We start from the raw sequence: 15474 nt of genomic DNA, 5'->3' as shown, positions 1-15474 counted from the left end.
AAGCAAATTATAAGATAAGTATAGTGAATTTTGATCTTTTCTATAATTTCTCAATGATTCTCTCTTCTCAACCCCTCTCAAGCTTGAGAAGCTTAATTGGTATGGTTTTTGAAATGCTATTGAAGTTAATTAATTAATGATAGTAAAGAATTACATAAAATTCTATTTATATTTAATTCTAATGGTTTTTCTCCCTCTCACTTAAGAAATGGTCATACTCATGACCCTTTTCAATCCAAATGAAGCTTTTCATAAGGCTTTTCCTTAATCCAAGATTAAGCTATGCTTGAGGCCAAATTAATGGCTTTTTTCTATGCTTTTAGTTTATGTATATCGATGATTCAATCCATTATGGATTGATGATCCAATTAGAGACCATTCTAATTATTTCCTTAATGATAAGCCTTATCCCTTAGAAAAATTGAGATTTATCAGTCATAGTAGCGGAGCTATGGCAAAATTTTTATAGAAATTACGCATAAAATAATTTCATTCAAAGCATAAAAAGAGGACTTCCTATCATATTCTAGAAACTATCATCCTAGATTAATTAAAAGAATTTTATTATGCATGGATATGTGGATGTTTGCATGTAGATGTAGATGTATGGATGTGAGTGTGAATGTGGAGGTGGATGTATGCATGGAGATGTGGATGTATGCATGCAGAAGTAGATGTATAGATGAGGATGTAAATGGAGATGTGGATGGATGCATGTAGATGTAGATGTATAGAAGTAGATGTATAGATGAGGATGTAGATGGAGATGTGGATGGATGCATGTAGATGTAGATGTAGATGTATAGATGTAGATGTGAATGGAGATGTGGATGTGTACATGTAGATGTAGATGTACAGATGTAGATGTGGATGTGGAGGTGGATGTATGCATGTAGATGTAGATGTGGATGTGGATGTATGTATGTGGATGTGGATGTGGAGGTGGATGTGGATGTGGAGGTGGATGTATGCATGTAGATGTAGATGTATAGATGTGGATGTGAATGTGGAGGTGGATGTATGCATGTAGATGTAGATGTATGGAGGTGAATGTGAATGTGGATGTGGATGTATGCATAGAGATGTGGATGTATGCATGTAGATGTGAATGTATGCATATAGATGTGGATGTATGGATGTGAATGTGCATGTAGATGTGGATGTATGAATGTGCATGTAGACGTGGATGTGAAAATAGATGTGTGGATGTAGATGTGGATGTATGGATGTGAATGTGGATGTGGATGTGGATATATGTATGGATGTGAATATATGATATGTGATGTGAAGGAATCTGAAGTGATGAGATGGAAAATGATGTGATGGGATGAGTATACATATAAATGGAATATGGAATAAGTAATGTGGATTGATGAGGGATAATGTGGAAAAATGAAAGTTAAAATAGAAACTGTATTGTAAACTGTTTGTAAATGCTGTTTGTAAATAACTGTTTTATGTCAAGAATGCTGGGGGAGCATTTTGACCATCTTGTGATTAAGGTCGTGGAGACCTAACTGATAAAGTTGCAACTGCTGAACGGAGAGTCAATGAAGGACGTCTCGCGTAGCAAGGTCGGTCGAGGTCTTGACCAGCCTCGGTGCGATTAAAATGGTGAGCTTCCGGTACGGTGGATGAGGGGCCAAGGAAGCGGCCTATGAGTGATGCGCTAGGTCACCTGCGAAGGATCCTAGAGGGTGCTGACCATACGGTGCTCGGGCTCTGGGTCGCCTAGGATACCCACGCGTGCGTCGAGGAAGATATTGGAACAAAAGTAGGAGTTGTTTTCTGAAATCGGGCATGGATCTGGTTGATTGACCTTGCTGGTCTTCAATGGATGAGTCCATGGCTCTTTATATGGATCTTTTGGTTGATCTTGCTGATCTTCAATGCCATCTTGATAAGTGATTATATTATCGAGTTTTATGGGCTAGGAGCTAGGAAACAGCCCCTGAGTGGACAGGTGGTGAGCGTCCTAGTTGCCAATGATGCCATAGATACTCTGATGAAGGAATGATGGGAAAATTAAGAATCAACTGGATAAATTGGAAGATGGTGATCAGTGATACTATGGTTTTATTAAAGGATTGTTTTAAACTGGTTGAATCTGTGAAAAGGCAATTTCATATTGGGTGTGTGAGTGGTGTGACTAGTTTTATTTTTGCATGAACATCCGGCTAGGGGGCCTTGGAACTCTTTTCCTTGGAACCCGGGACAAAACCTAACCAAATTCTTAATTGGATCCCATCACTACAGCGGTTGGCTAACCCATGGGATCGGATGGGGTTAGGCTGGACTGATGGATCCGTAAATTGAGACTCAAACTTTTGCTTTTATGATAGATAAAATAAATCCTGGACAGTAACTGTTCTATGGATAGGAATCAACGGCTGTGCCTCTTGAATGGGGAAAAAAGCGTTGATCCCAATGATCCAAGTGCAAGTTTCTTCCTTGATCTGACCAAGTATCTTATAGATGTAATTGGATCAGCTCGATCAGAAATGATCTTGACTACGTTAGAGTAAAAAGTTATTGTGGTGGAATCTCCCGTGCTTTCCGGTAAAGGAAGTTTTTTCGGGTTCGGTTTTGGAACAACCGACGGATTAGTCTCTTATCCGGATATCCGTGGGTGAGGCCCTGAATGTGGGACCCCTGTCCTGCGCGAGAAGTGCTACTTCCGCTGCTAGTATCCCGAAATCTGTTGCTCGGTGGGAACAGGGATCTTACAGTTGGTATCAGAGCATTTGGTTAATAAAGATTAACTGAGAAGACAAATATATCAAAAATTTATCAAGAAACACAAAAAGGTTATAATTGTGTGAGATAATTCATACAATTTGATATTCAAACTGAAATTCGTAATTTGGTAATTGGGTCTTTAGATGGAAGTACCGCAATTATATAGAATCCCTGACTTGCTTGAGGCCTAGACATGATAGTATTTACCTTATAATTCCAAGGGCTGTGACTACCCGTATATACCGAGAGTATACTGCAGCTCTTTACTGACAGTATATACGAGTAAATCTAAGACTTGAAATTATAAGCGTTAATGCTATCTAGATGATGATTTCGAATGTGATTGATATGATTTTTAATTCTGTTTGAGAATTGATGAATTGATTTGGATTCTGATTGAAAATTCTGATTGAAAAATGATGATTTTTAAAAATTACTTGAAACATAATGAAACCACAATGAGGGGGAATGGGACGAGTCCCTGTGATGATATTCATAACTAGAATGATGATAATGAATTCAGCAAATCACTATGAGATTAGTGGGTTGTGCTGTCAGATCTACTGTTAATACAAGTTTGACCGGTAGATCAAATTAAGGGATGTCAAATTGAGAACTTGCTTGACTAAAATTTCCGTGGTGGAGGAATGTTCCGAAGGAAACTTTTCGGTATAATGGACCATTATCATGTTAAAGATATGAATGATATGATCTGAATGAATTGTTATTTAATGATGAGTTCTATATATAAGGGATATTTATCCCAGTGTTCTGTTGGGTTGACCAGAATATAAGGAACCTCAGAATAAAATTGGATCTTAAGAAAAAGAGCTGTCCTCTACCTTGCGAGATGAGGACATCTCGCACTTTTTAAGTGGGGTAGAATGTAAGATTCCTCCCCAACCTTCGAGGTATACAGGAGTAAGAATCTCCCTTTCTGATCTTATAATTATTCCCTCTCTAAAATAAAAGAAAGTTTCTGTTTAAAAAAGGAAGACCCTTTCCCTAGAATACTTCTCAGGAGTCCCACCTGTTTTAAGGATTTAGAACAATGAGTTCAGAAGAGAGAATCGGTGTTTTGGATACCAAGGTTTTGGTTTTCATTCGAGTATGGCCCAAAAGAAGTTCTTTATCTCTTGGGGAGTATAAGAAGTTATCTCCCAGATATTGTGACCCTTATATCTGAATTCAATGAAAGTAGGTGACTTAGCCTACAAGCTTCTTTTATCTCCTCATCTCAAAATTCTTAATGCCTTCTATAGAAAAATATGTCAAACACAAATCATGGAAAGACGGTAAAACTTCAGTGGCAAGTTACCATTGGCTTCTAGGTTACGCTAGCTCCTTCCTTTATATAAGTCGTAACTTTTACTTGTCACTCACAGTAATCTTACTCCCATCAATCTCCTTTCTTTCTTAATCTCCTTCATGGCTTAGCAACAGGAATTAGTTTTATCCCTGATGATTTCTCACCTTCAAGACGCAAGAGAGTCTGTGAAGAAAGACTTTATAGAAGAGTATGAACGCTCACTTTTTCCTCACCTAGGAACTTCTGTAGCTCAGACCAAATGGCGGACCTATCAAGACATAACTAGGGTAACACCCTGGGGTCAGCAGCACTTTCGTAACAATGTCCGCTTGGCCATGGTTATTGAAGCTTTGGGTTTGGGTCCCCGATACTAGTGCGTCATGAGATCAAGACATCTTGGGTTTTCTGAGCGGGTCTTCTTACTGGCGTGTTTTCTTCCTCATGAGAAGATATGCCTTTACTCCGTTTTTGGCTTACCTCTTAGAGGTCCTTTTGTTAGATCACCTCATACCACTGAGATAGGTGCGGCAATAACTAGCAGAATCATTCCCATAGATGAGTTACCCTATACTTGTGCAGCTTGTGAGTGCTGCTTTTGTGACCATATGATGGACGGGCATATGGAAGTGTAAAGAGTTCTTCTATCTTTACTGTATAAGTTTCGAGAATGAATAAAGTTCAAATCTTGTTCTTATCTTGCTTTCTTTAAGACTTTTCTTGGTGGTTAATCTTGATTAAAATTTTTCTCTAAGTCTCATATTCGTGCATCTTGCGAAATTATCCCAGTTTGCGAGATGAGGACATCTCGCATTTTTTAAGTGGGGTAGAATGTAAGATTCCTCCCCCAATCCCCTTTTTAATGTCTAGCATATTCCCCTGTAATCAATTCCTTTTCTGAAATATAAGAGATCTTGTTTGTGGCTGTTTTAACCTAGAGAGAGAAAATATTCTAGAGAGAGAATATTCAGATTTTGAATATTTTTGGATAGAAAAATATCTCACCTTATTAAAATGAATCCCCCTAAAACAGAAATTCAGAAAGAATTTTCTAATGTGCAATTGGAATTAATTGGAAATAGGTATAAAGAACCTTAGTCTAAGGGTCTACATTTTCAGAAATTTTTGGATTATGGTCCAATTAAGGTTCCTATGGGTCAATAGCATCAACCCATGTGTAGGGAGGAGATAAATCCAATTTGTAAAAGAAGATACCCAAAAATGAGTAAATGCTAACATAAGATGAAGAGTTGAAAATGTACAAGGTTTATTAGTAAAAAACTATGAGCAATAAAATTTTGACACATATGTAAGGAAGGGGAGTTCTTTAAAGAAGGTGCATATTTCACATAAGATGAAGAGTTAAAAATGTACAAGGTTTATTAGTAAAAAACTATGAGCAATAAAATTTTGACACATATGTAAGGAAGGGGAGTTCTTTAAAGAAGGTGCATATTTCACATAAGATGAAGAGTTGAAAATGTACAAGGTTTATTAGTAAAAAAACTATGAGCAATAAAATTTTGACACATATGTAAGGAAGGGGAGTTCTTTAAAGGAGGTACATATTTCACATGCTTGAATGAGTTTTAAACTCAAAAATAATGTGATATTTTTATCTCTCATCTCTCTTGATCCAAACCAAATCAAAATGGAACCAAATCGAATCAAAAAGTAACCAAACTAGGTCCAAACTAGGTCCAAATCTAGTCCAAATTCAACCAAACTGACTTGGAAAATTCTAGAATCAGTTTGTTTGGTTAGGAGCTCAATTTTTCCTATAAATAGAAGCCTTCTCTTGTTGAAAAAAATATAGTGTCTTATGTATTGTTACTCTACTCCACCTAAGCCAAGAGCTGTGAATTCTTTACTAATACACTAGTTTTTGATACTTCTCCCTTTCTTCAATCCCCATTGGTGGCTCCATCAACATACTTTACCAATTGATTGGTTGGGGGCCTCTACCGTGAACACAGAATCAAGCAAATTATAAGATAAGTATAGTGAATTTTGATCTTTTCTATAATTTCTCAATGATTCTCTCTTCTCAACCCCTCTCAAGCTTGAGAAGCTTAATTGGTATGGTTTTTGAAATGCTATTGAAGTTAATTAATTAATGATAGTAAAGAATTACATAAAATTCTATTTATATTTAATTCTAATGGTTTTTCTCTCTCTCACTTAAGAAATGGTCATACTCATGATCCTTTTCAATCCAAATGAAGCTTTTTATAAGGCTTTTCTTTAATCCAAGATTAAGCTATGCTTGAGGCCAAATTAATGGCTTTTTTCTATGCTTTTAGTTCATGTATATCGATGATTCAATCCATTATGGATTGATGATCCAATTAGAGACCATTCTAATTATTTTCTTAATGATAAGCCTTATCCCTTAGAAAAATTGAGATTTATCAGTCATAGTAGCGGAGCTATGGCAAAATTTTTATAGAAATTACGCATAAAATAGTTTCATTCAAAGCATAAAAAGAGGACTTCCTACCATATTCTAGAAACTATCATCCTAGATTAATTAAAAGAATTTTATTATGCATGGAGATGTGGATGTTTGCATGTAGATGTAGATGTATGGATGTGAGTGTGAATGTGGAGGTGGATGTACGCATAGAGATGTGGATGTATGCATGTAGAAGTAGATGTAAATGGAGATGTGGATGGATGCATGTAGATGTAGATGTATAGATGTAGATGTGAATGGAGATGTGGATGTATGCATGTAGATGTAGATGTATAGATGTAGATGTGGATGTGGAGGTGGATGTATGCATGTAGATGTAGATGTGGATGTGGATGTGGAGGTGGATGTATGCATGTAGATGTAGATGTATAGATGTGGATGTGAATGTGGAGGTGGATGTATGCATGTAGATGTAGATGTATGGAGGTGAATGTGAATGTGGATGTGGATGTATGCATAGAGATGTGAATGTATGCATATAGATGTGGATGTATGGATGTAAATGTGCATGTAGATGTGGATGTATGGATGTGGATGCATGAATGTTCATGTAGACGTTGTCGTGCCATGGCACGTCTATGGTGTGAAACCATGCATGTGAGGCCATTAAATACAAATCCAGATGCATGGGATTAAGTGCCTGTGTACATATGGGATGTATGGCGTGTGGAGAGTTTTGCTTTGGAATGCATTGCTAGATGTACAGGGTGGAATGGTTTGGTATTGAGCATGTTACAAGCCTGTTCGGTGAGAGGTCAGCTGGGGATGGTTTCAGCTGCTCCGTCGTCTGAATTTGTGGGCGCGTCCAAATACAATGGGCACTCGTGAGTCAGTATTTGAAGGCATGAGGCATGGGCAATTAAAGATGATGAGGCCAATATGACTTGACATGGTGTGAAAAGAAGCGTATTGGGGTGGCCATCTTAGGCAAAATAATATATATATATATAAAATTAAGTGGCAAGAAGCACGTGAAGGGGAAGTTCCAGAAGCTGGCGAGCTGGCGCAGAAGAGGCGGCCGCTGAGCACGTGAAAGAAGCCGTGTGTGACGGGAAAACAGGCGCGCGCAGCAGCAGATATACAAGGGGAGGATCGTCTGGTAATACTGGGGGGGGGATCCAAAAATAACCAGAGGGGCGCTTTGAATTGATAGAGGTGTGTGCGCTGAATACAAGGGGGGGGGGCTGGAGGCTCTGATGGGCTTGCAGAGAGGAGGCGTGGAAGAAAAAGGCCAGTCCCCTTGCGTGTGCAGAGGAGAGGAGAGTGACTGGGGAGGCCAGGCAACCTCAGCAGGCAACTGACGGCGCTACAACTGCTGCAGAAGAAAAGAGGTAAAGTGGTATGAGCCGCCGCTTTAGGAGCTGCTGGGGGCATACAGAGAGAGGAAGCAGCCACAAGGCGCAGGAAGAAGCTGGCGAGGGCCTGCAAACAAAAAAAAAAGAAGGACGCCGCCCTGATAGAGAACACGGGGAATATAGAGGAAGCAGCTGCACGACAGGTCCGAGGATGCAATGGCATATGGCTACATGTTCCAGTCTGTGAGGAGAATAATCAGGTTAGATCACAACATACATACTGAGGTAAACGACTAGGTCCAGGATGCCTGCTCAAGCTGCTGCATCAAGGTATGAGGAAGTGCTCCAATGATGCCGAAATATATGGACAGGTTCAGGTATTGTGAGGACTGAATCTGGCCAAGCTACTCCACCAATTAATGCTTTCTTAAACAATGGATGTGCTTACAAATGATGCATATTTCATATTCCAGCCACATAAGTATGGGAGGGATTGATGTTCTGTTTTTTGGAGGAGTAGAGGGGACAGACAGCCTGCTAACAGAGAAAAAGCGGTATGATCAAAGTACTGTGGAGGACCATATGCTGCTGGCCGACTTCTCCAGGTACCCCATACAGGCTGGTCGACTTAATTGAGGTCCATGCAGAGACTGGCTGACTTGCATACAGGCTCTACTAAGCTGATCAACTTCTTCATACAGTTTTACAAAGGTGAATTAAGGCATACAGGGCTGTCCCGGGTTGATGTGGAAGTGCTAAGGGAATGCAAAGTGAATGCATAAGCCTTGATGGCTCAATATTGTGAATATGATGTGATGGTTCATAAAGCTGAGGTCCTATGTTCATGACATGTTATGATGATGTCAGCCTTGTCTTTGATATGAACTATGGTGCCAATGCTGGCCGTGAATCTTGGATGTATATATCTATGAGATGTTTTTTTCTGGGGATTGATGTGTTGAGTTTTATGAATCAAGCTATGTTAATGCCAGTTTTTGGCTTGAATCAAGAGGCTTTCGTTTGCTTTGACTACCCATGTATGGTTGAGTCTTTAATTTATGATGGTTCTAGCTTTTGCTGGTGATGTCCCTTGAAGTTCAACCACTTACTCTCACAGCCAGAAGCCTCGCGCTTTCCCAGCGACACCGCCCACGTCACGACAGCTTTGGTGAACCCGACGTGAAACCGCTGGGGTGAGAGTACGTAGAGATGGCTAGCAAAATGGAGCATTTATATGCAGAGATGAAAGAGCTTGAAGAGCGGTTCAGGAAGATTGAAGAAGAAAAGCGAAATCAGGGAGCGGTGGAAATTGCGGTGCAATTGGTATATGACAGGGTCAATATATTTGATGGTTACGATCCAGAAAGCTATCTAAGGTGTTATGAGACAGAGATGAAGAATCAAGGGGTTCCAGAAAATATGATGATTGCATCTTTTGCATACCTTATAAGTCCTGATTTAAAGGATGAAGTGCTGGAACTAGCAGAGTATCACTCCAAACGATGGAGTGATTTTGCAGATGCACTTATTTATGCGAGTTCCAGGTATAATGTGAGCTGTGATAGTGTTCCAGCAACAATCCGAGCCAATTTAGAAGCGGTTGTCGATGCATGTCTTATGGAGGACAATCAATTGCTATTCAAGGCTGATACAGAGATTGTGGAGGCTGTTTATGCTAAATTGGGACTGATAAAAGCCATTAGTGAGCAACAAGGCCTTCACAGTACAAAAAGGGATGCTTTGCTACAGCCTCATAAAGATGCAATGAATGAACTCTGCAAGTATAATCTGTCTTCCTTGTTTGAGGGTGCAGACATACAGGGTCCTATGATCATACCAAATGATGTGTGTATGCCTATGCTTGAGGAGACACTTGATTCAAAGAGCTTCAGGACAGGTGCTCAAGACCCAATACACGAGGAAGAGGACATCGCTAATAGTTTTCTCTTGGGCTGTGAAGCATGTAAGCTGTGTAAACTTGAGGATTCTCATGATGAAAGTGCTCATTTGAAGGGTATTCCTCAGGTGTCGTATCATATGTGTGAAGAACAGCAGGAACCAATGCTTCTTGCTGAAAGCATGATTGCAGAGTTTGAAGATCTAAGACAAGAAGAAGATGCTATCATTACTGCATTCTTATCTGGTTATGATGCTTATAAGCAGGATGATGTACATGAATATGCAGACGGGCCACAAGTATGTGTGATTGATTTAGAGGGGGTGAGTGATATGGGTGATTCCAACAGTGATGTTGCTTTTGAAGCTGGTTGCCAAGGTTCTTTGGATTTGGGTTATTCTGGAATGCTAACAGGGTGTTCCAACAATAAACAGGGTGATGCTATGTCATCAGTGTCAGGGTTACCTTGCAACCACATTTGTGAGCAACAATCTCGAGCTTGGAAGCCTGTTTATGATGATGATTTGGAGAGGGAAATTGAATCTGTCTTTTTGGATCATACAGGGTTCAATGACATACAGATTCAAGGGTACTCGGGTGAGGGACCCATAATTCTAAGCCCATCTGCAGACAGGTATCAAGAAATACTGGGAGATAACATGCAGGATATACAAAGTGTGGTCACAGAGCCTCAAGAGGCTGCATATGAGCAACCAAATGGATATAGCTATGGGGGTATGAATGTTCATGATAATCAACATGTGGGATTGCAAGATGATAATGGCTTCAATGCGATTGATCCTGGATTGGATGCTATCCTAGATGATGCATTGGATGATTTCATGGTATATAATAGATCCCCATCAGCTTTGGGCTCTTCTATGCTTGATGCTAGTCAACTGTCGGTTGCAAGTGAGGATGTGCAGGTGTTATGTAAGCCAAATGATTGTGATGAGATTGATTCGGATCTGGAGGCTATTCTCGATGATGCCTTGTTGGACTTTGTATGTGTTGAAGCTTTTCCGTCTTTGGATGAGAAGAATGAATGTTTGTCAGTGGGTGAGCTGGATCCGGGCAGGGTAGATTTGGATGGGATGTTACCAAGTGTGTGTTCCATGCTGTTAATGCAGTTGTTACTTGTTGTGGCCATACAATATGTGGTGCAAAGGCTTCAAACATGGCCTGAGGAAAATTTTGAAGCAAATCATTTTGAAGAGCATCCCACTTTGAATGATGAGGGTAATTATGCATATGCAGAGAATCTAAATGAGGATAGGGCTTCATATGAGCAAAGGATATGGCACATATGCCAAAAGCGGTTGGTATTTGATCCAGGTGGGTAAGCAGAACCATTCAGATGTGATTGCTAAGATACAGGACCTGTGTGGCACATACCAGAGGATGTGCAGGTTTAGAGGGGGTGGATGTCGTGCCACGGCACGTCTATGGTGTGAAACCATGCATGTGAGGCCATTAAATACAAATCCAGATGCATGGGATTAAGTGCCTGTGTACATATGGGATGTATGGCGTGTGGAGAGTTTTGCTTTGGAATGCATTGCTAGATGTACAGGGTGGAATGGTTTGGTATTGAGCTTGTTACAAGCCTGTTCGGTGAGAGGTCAGCTGGGGATGTTTTCAGCTGCTCCGTCGTCTGAATTTGTGGGCGCGTCCAAATACAATGGGCACTCGTGAGTCAGTATTTGAAGGCATGAGGCATGGGCAATTAAAGATGATGAGGCCAATATGCCTTGACATGGTGTGAAAAGAAGCGTATTGGGGTGGCCATCTTAGGCAAAATAATATATATATATATAAAATTAAGTGGCAAGAAGCACGTGAAGGGGAAGTTCCAGAAGCTGGCGAGCTGGCGCAGAAGAGGCGGCCGCTGAGCACGTGAAAGAAGCCGTGTGTGTGACGGGAAAACAGGCGCGCACAGCAGCAGATATACAAGGGGAGGATCGTCTGGTAATACTGGGGGGGATCCAAAAATAACCAGAGGGGCGCTTTGAATTGATAGAGGTGTGTGCGCTGAATACAAGGGGGGGGGGCTGGAGGCTCTGATGGGCTTGCAGAGAGGAGGCGTGGAAGAAAAAGGCCAGTCGCCTTGCGTGTGCAGAGGAGAGGAGAGTGACTGGGGAGGCCAGGCAACCTCAGCAGGCAACTGACGGCGCTACAGCTGCTGCAGAAGAAAAGAGGTAAAGTGGTATGAGCCGCCGCTTTAGGAGCTGCCGAGGGCATACCGAGAGAGGAAGCAGCCACAAGGCGCAGGAAGAAGCTGGCGAGGGCCTGCAAACAAAAAAAAAGAAGGACGCCGCCCTGATAGAGAACACGGGGAATACAGAGGAAGCAGCTGCACGACAGGTCCGAGGATGCAATGGCATATGGCTACATGTTCCAGTCTGTGAGGAGAATAATCAGGTTAGATCACAACATACATACTGAGGTAAACGACTAGGTCCAGGATGCCTGCTCAAGCTGCTGCATCAAGGTATGAGGAAGTGCTCCAATGATTCTGAAATATATGGACAGGTTCAGGTATTGTGAGGACTGAATCTGGCCAAGCTACTCCACCAATTAATGCTTTCTTAAACAATGGATGTGCTTACAAATGATGCATATTTCATATTCCAGCCACATAAGTATGGGAGGGATTGATGTTCTGTTTTTTGGAGGAGTAGAGGGGACAGACAGCCTGCTAACAGAGAAAAAGCGGGATGATCAAAGTACTGTGGAGGACCATATGCTGCTGGCCGACTTCTCCAGGTACCCCATACAGGCTGGTCGACTTAATTGAGGTCCATGCAGAGACTGGCTGACTTGCATACAGGCTCTACTAAGCTGATCAACTTCTTCATACAGTTTTACAAAGGTGAATTAAGGCATACAGGGCTGTCCCGGGTTGATGTGGAAGTGCTAAGGGAATGCAAAGTGAATGCATAAGCCTTGATGGCTCAATATTGTGAATATGATGTGATGGTTCATAAAGCTGAGGTCCTATGTTCATGACATGTTATGATGATGTCAGCCTTGTCTTTGATATGAACTATGGTGCCAATGCTGGCCGTGAATCTTGGATGTATATATCTATGAGATGTTTTTTCTGGGGATTGATGTGTTGAGTTTTATGAATCAAGCTATGTTAATGCCAGTTTTTGGCTTGAATCAAGAGGCTTTCGTTTGCTTTGACTACCCATGTATGGTTGAGTCTTTAATTTATGATGGTTCTAGCTTTTGCTGGTGATGTCCCTTGAAGTTCAACCACTTACTCTCACAGCCAGAAGCCTCGCGCTTTCCCAGCGACACCGCCCACGTCACGACAACGTGGATGTGAAAATAGATGTGGATGTATGGATGTGAATGTGGATGTGGATGTGGATATATGTATGGATGTGAATATATGATATGTGATGTGAAGGAATCTAAAGTGATGAGATGGAAAATGATGTGATGGGATGAGTATACATATAAATGGAATATGGAATAAGTAATGTGGATTGATGAGGGATAATGTGGAAAAATGAAAGTTTAAATAGAAACTGTATTGTAAACTGTTTGTAAATGCTGTTTGTAAATGACTGTTTTATGTCAAGAATGCTGGGGGAGCATTTTGACCATCTTGTGATTAAGGTCGTGGTGGAGACCTAACTGATAAAGTTGCAACTGCTGACGGAGAGTCAATGAAGGACGTCTCGCGTAGCAAGGTCGGCCGAGGTCTTGACCAGCCTCGGTGCGATTAAAATGGTGAGCTTCCGGTACGGTGGATGAGGGGCCAAGGAAGCGGCCTATGAGTGAAGCACTAGGTCACCTGCGCGAAGGATCCTAGAGGGTGCTGACCATACGGTGCTCGGGCTCTGGGTCGCCTAGGATACCCACGCATGCGTCGAGGAAGATATTGGAACAAGAGTAGGAGTTGTTTTCTGAAATCGGGCATGGATCTGGTTGATTGACCTTGCTGGTCTTCAATGGATGAGTCCATGGCTCTTTATATGGATCTGTTGGTTGATCTTGCTGATCTTCAACGAGAGTCCATCTTGATAAGTGATTATATTACCGAGTATTATGGGCTAGGAGCTAGGAAACGGCCCCTGAGTGGACAGGTGGTGAGCATCCTAGTTGCCAATGATGCCATAGATACTCTGATTAAGGAATGATGGAAAAATTAAGAATCAACTAGATAAATTGGAAGATGGTGATCAGTGATACTATGGTTTTATTAAAGAATTGTTTTAAACTCGTTGAATCTGTGAAAAGACAATTTCATATTGGGTGTGTGAGTGGTGTGACTAGTTTTATTTTTGCATGAACATCCGGCTAGGGGGCCTTGGAACTCTTTTCCTTGGTACCCGGGACAAAACCTAACCAAATTCTTAATTGGATCCCATCACTACAGTGGTTGGGTGGTTGGCTAACCCATGGGATCGGATGGGGTTAGGCTGGACTGATGGATCCGTAAATTGAGACTCAAACTTTTGCTTTTATGATAGATAAAATAAATCCCGGATAGTAATAACTGTTCTATGGATAAGAAGTCAAAATGCTCCCCTAGCATTCTTGACATAAAACAGTCATTTACAAACAGTTTACAATACAGTTTCTATTTTAACTTTCATTTTTTCACATTATCCCTCATCAATCCACATTACTTATTCCATATTCCATTTATATGTATACTCATCCCATCACATCATTTTCCATCTCATCACTTCAGATTCCTTCACATCACATATCATATATTCACATCCATACATATATCCACATCCACATCCACATTCACATCCATACATCCACATCTACATCCATACATCTATTTTCACATCCACATCTACATGCACATTCATGCATCCACATCCATACATCCACATCTATATGCACATTCACATCCATACATCCACATCTATATGCATACATTCACATCTACATGCACATTCACATCCATACATCCACATCTATATGCATACATTCACATCTACATGCATACATCCACATCTCTATGCATACATCCACATCCACATTCACATTCACCCCATACATCTACATCTACATGCATACATCCACCTCCACATTCACATTCACATCCACATCTATACATCTACATCTACATGCATACATCCACCTCCACATCCACATCCACATCTACATCTACATGCATACATCCACCTCCACATCCACATCTACATCTATACATCTACATCTACATGCATACATCCACATCTCCATTCACATCTACATCTATACATCTACATCTACATGCATCCATCCACATCTCCATTTACATCCTCATCTATACATCTACTTCTACATGCATACATCCACATCTCCATGCATACATCCACCTCCACATTCACACTCACATCCATACATCTACATCTACATGCAAACATCCACATCTCCATGCATAATAAAATTCTTTAAATTAATCTAGGATGATAGTTTCTAGAATATGGTAGGAAGTCCTCTTTTTATGCTTTGAATGAAATTATTTTATGCGTAATTTCTATAAAAATTTTGCCATAGCTCCGCTGACTGATAAATCTCAATTTTTTCTAAGAGATAAGGCTTATCATTAAGGAAATAATTAGAATGGTCTCTAATTGGATCATCAATCCATAATGGATTGAATCATCGATATACATAAACTAAAAGCATAGAAAAAAGCCATCAATTTGGCCTCAAGCATAGCTTAATCTTGGATTAAGGAAAAGCCTTATGAAAAGCTCCATTTGGATTGAAAAGGGTCATGAGTATGACCATTTCTTAA

The sequence above is a fragment of the Cibotium barometz genome, chromosome 27 (assembly GCF_041138505.1).
Source record: "Cibotium barometz isolate CiBa-2024 chromosome 27, ASM4113850v1, whole genome shotgun sequence".
Taxonomy (NCBI): Eukaryota; Viridiplantae; Streptophyta; class Polypodiopsida; order Cyatheales; family Cibotiaceae; genus Cibotium; species Cibotium barometz.
The sequence above is the reverse complement of the archived record's forward strand: the minus strand, read 5'-3'. Positions refer to the sequence as shown.